Source organism: Panicum virgatum, chromosome 1N (genome assembly GCF_016808335.1).
Source record: "Panicum virgatum strain AP13 chromosome 1N, P.virgatum_v5, whole genome shotgun sequence".
NCBI lineage: Eukaryota > Viridiplantae > Streptophyta > Magnoliopsida > Poales > Poaceae > Panicum > Panicum virgatum.
The window spans coordinates 43,042,743-43,047,436 of record NC_053145.1 but is presented as its reverse complement, the minus strand read 5'-3'; positions in this window follow the sequence as shown (position 1 = coordinate 43,047,436).

Genomic DNA, 4,694 nt, shown 5'->3' with positions numbered 1-4,694 from the left:
GTAATACATGACTGTTGTAAAGTTACATGTGCACCCATAGAATATTCCTAGAATCTAGCTGTTGGAGGCAAAAAGGTACAATTAGGCGAGGGAGTAGTTGGACCGGCGCCTATAAATACCATCTCTATTTTCTATTGATGGGACATTCAATAGATATTTTCTATCACGCCGTTACTGTGTCATCATTGTGATGTCACTGGGTGTCGTGTCATTTATCTTCGTTCCAATCTCGAGCTGTTATGATACTCCTTCACACCGAAGGGTATCCTCCATCAACAAATATCTCGTGCATCACACATGTAACCTTCAAATTTTTCAGGACTTCAGCTTCGATTACTATTTGTACCTAAATTCTTATATAATATTACGTACTAAACAAATGCCGATGATTTGAAATATTGACAACATTTGTAGATTGCTGCAACAACAAAAAACATCCGAACTAAGCCATGAAACTTCCCCTTAACTTTTTTTTTTGGCGAAAAACTCCCCCTACACACTTGATCGTGTGTTGATTGCGTGGTATCCGACTACGTTTTTTATTTTCAGAACTACGAGCCTGACACACTGATCGTGTACAGACCAGATGATGAACGGAAGCCATGTAAATGTCACATCGGATATGCTAACACATATTTGAAATATTAAATAGGGACTAATTTATTATATTATTATTTGACCAACAAACGGAGCCTCCACATTCGCTCTCAAGGCCTAAAAATTTTCACGTTAATCGGAGAAAAATAGAAAAATAAAATTACCCACCAATGTCATTATGAAAAATTAAATAGAAAATATCATTTAGCTATGTATCCGTTTCAAACATATACTATTTATAAAAACTAAAACTAACAACAATCAATCAAAATAAAATAAAAATAAGAATAATTATATTCATAATATTATTAAAGCTCAACAAATCAAATTGTTATTATAGGTAGATCATATTTGAATTGTTTTAACAAACAATAAGACATAATTTACGATAATAAACATGATGGTATATGGTAAAAAATAGTATAATCTTTTAAGTAAGAATACAACGATATGCAAATTTTTGAATTTTCAATACTTTGTGCGGGTTATATGTCTAGTTACAAATAAATTATAAATTTTTCAGAAAATTAAGAGATGAATCTAATAAATCTATCATTAGAGCATGTGTTACTATAGAAATTTAGTGTCTAATTATGGTCTAATTAGCCTTATTAGATTCATCTCATAATTTACAAACAAACCATGCATATTCCGCACACATTCGATGTAATAGTTTTAGAATTTTGAATTTTGCATCTAAACTAAGCCGTATTTGTTCACTGCTCCACTCTGACAGTTCAGACTCGTTCGGTTTTCATGCCATGCCTCACGCAGTCACGCCTGACGACTGCTGAAAAGGTCAGTTCTTTGCTCTGCTATGCCCCTGAACGCCCATTCACCGAATACTAGTCATTAGTCAAGACTCAAGACGACAAGCCTACCATCAGATTCAACATCATTGTAAGATGCCACCAAAATCGAGATGAGTCAATGCTTTCTTCTGGTCCTCTATCTGTTACTTCTAACCCTTAAACTATAAAACAGGTCTTTTCCGCATTCAAATTGACCCGTTCCCTGCCATGGAAATAATCATCCCTGATGACCGGCCAGTAATGGCCTGCTCTTAGGATTGATGCTGGTGGAAGTCTGAACATGGGCCGTGCTTCTAGAAGAGGAGCACGGATCAATGGCGCCAGTCTCGATTGTTCCTACTTAAAGTCACAGGGTGAGTAACATAGTCCTGATCACGGGGACAGTTCGTGGCATCTACTTTGATTTTTGCGATGGAGTTCAAGTTTCCAACAACTGAAGAGGAACCTCTTCAATGCCTGATAAAAGGGAAAAACGACATGCAATTCGTTAAACTTTGATTATCAGTAGTTTTTAAATACTTTGAAAAACGAAAATACACTTTGGAAACATAAATCAATTTTTATATTTGCCTTCAACAATACCTTTCATCATCTTATAAGTTTACCATGTTCCATTGAAACATCATGAAGATGGAAGACAGTGAAAACGGAGGATTTTTCAGCAATAGGAACTTCGAAAGACCTCCTTTTGGATTGAAGGATTTCATCAAGGAATTTCGAAAGAAGGAACGGATGTGCCAAAGTTATTACGGATTTGCATTTCTATGCTCAATTTATAGGAAAACAAGCATGGGTTCAAACCTTGTGTCTATGACTATGAGAAGCCCACCAACGCATTTCTCTTTTCACTCCACTCTCTACCTATTCACTCCTCTAAAATTCCTATATTTTGAAAGATAGCACTGAAAATGTTTGCTGAGACATTGCTTCACCTGACCAAGCAAAGCTGGCCAAAGTTTTCTTTCATCGCAAGTCCTTTCGTTTTTTCCTATAAGGGAATGACCAAGTCTCTTTATTTTCTTTCACAGGACGTCTGCTTTGATTGCCTTACTGGACGGACGGCCCAAATTAGAAAACAAGTCTTGTGCTGCTTAGAACAGTTGTAACAGGCCGAGAGGAGCCCAGCATGAAGGATGCTGAAAACAAACCTAAGCAGCAGAGAGCATCCAAAAAAAAACGAAAATAACTAGCAGTAGATCTACAGAAGATATCATCGCCAGTCCTTCGATTAAGCTGAATGTGCTCATGTTTTTTTTTCCAATAAATGAGTAAACAAATTGTTGGCGCCAAATGAGGGCCAACACACGATTGCGCTCGAACGCGCGGCGCGAGGAAAAACTTGATGCAGCTCTCTTACGCAGAGCGGTCAGACCGGTCAAGGAGACCGGTCAGACCGGTCGCCGGTGAGAATCGACGACGACGGACGAACGCTCGCCCGGGAGGGATCCCGTTAGGGCAAGCGCGCGCAGAGTTGCTCTAGGGTCAGCAGGCTACCTAGAACGTCTTCAGACGTCGCAGAGACGCAAGAAGAACAGCAGATGAGGATTGAAAGAGCTAGGGTTTGTGGAAGATAAAAAGTAATGCAAAGTAAAGAAAAGTAATAGATTGATATGTTTTTGATCGATTGGATGATGACTCAATCGGCCGTAACCCTTTATATTTATAGGGTGGGATGGACTTATCCCGCAAAGAATCTTTTTTACAGATCTAGATCCACAAAAATTCTAATTGTACTCGGACTCCTCTTGGACCGGTCAGACAGGTCGGACCCACTTGTCAGACCGGTTGGGCTCCTGCCGGACAGGCCACAGTACCAGACCGGTCAGACCGCTTGGTCAGACCGGTCACGACCAATTTTGGTCGTCAACATATGCTCCCTGTTTTTTGGTAAAGCTTGCTTTCTAAAAAACAATCTGTTGGATCAAAATTATCTAAGGGCAATAATTAACAATACATCGGCTATTTATTTGTGCTAAGGGCGATAAATAATTATCGGCCATGACTTGCTCTACTCAAGTTGATGTTGAAATAACTTGCTTCGGCCACCACACTTTCTTTATAATTGCTGGCTTCATTGGCACGATCTCTTCTTGTTGCTCCATCACTTTCTTTTTGCGCAAACATTGTAGCCTTCGTTTTTTAGTATGAGATAAGTCTGAAGGACATCACTTCGGCTGTAAAGACTTTGAATCTTGCTTCCCACTTTTTTCATCCGCCTTGCTGCAATCGATATCTTCTTTAACCAGATTATTGCTAGCAACAATCGGTTTTTGTGATGTAGTATGACTTGGATATATAGAGGATATTGAATGTAATAAGATTGTATATGCATCCAACTATAATCCATAGGCGTATAAAAGTAAGGATACCAGCAATACTATGGAACAATCGGTCCGTTAAATAAAGCACAATTACTTTGACCGATCATTCTTTATGTTTTGACGACGACTCCGTATCCTTGACTTTTCTTGATTGTTCTTTTTGTTTTTGGGTGATCATCTCTTTCTCATATTTGGCCAAGAGCTCTTTGAAACTCGGCCTTTTCTTGTCTTTAAATTCAGAAGAATTCCCAGCTTTACTGGGCGCACCGGTCAGACCGGCCGGTCTAACCCGGTCTGACCGGTCGGACCGGTCGACTTGCTGTCGTTCCCTTTCCCTTTGTTCTGCTCCCCGAGCGTTGAAGCCTTTGGTGTAACTCGAGAGATATTGTTCTGCAGCACTCCTTTCTCATGTCTTTCCTCATCAACGATTACATTTTTCCCTTTAGCCGATTTGGCTTGATGCGGCCTAATCAACACTTACAACTCAAGTGTATGAACGGGAAAAGGATTTTGATCAATTTGCATTGCAGGAACAACCAACCGTTCTTCATTTATGGCTGATTGTATTTGTCTATGAAGAACATTGCAATCATTAGTGGCATGAGAAAAAGTATTGTGTAACTTACAATATGCGCGTCGCTTCAATTCATCCATTGATGGAATAGTGTGACAGAACTTAATTTTCCCAAGCTTTGCCAACTCATCAAAAATCCTATCACATTTTGTCACATCAAAAGTGAATTTAACCTCATCATGCCGATTTTTAGGAATCGGCTTTAAAGAAGCACAAGTGCTAGACTTATCATTAGATGACCATACAAATTCAGCAACATATACTTTATTACCCTCATCGTCTGAAGATTCTCCTTGTAGCACATGTATACCGAGACGATTGGATTTAAACTTTGCATCTTTACTTCGGTTTTCTTGAGCCAAAGCCCTCTGCAACACTTGATTAACGGTT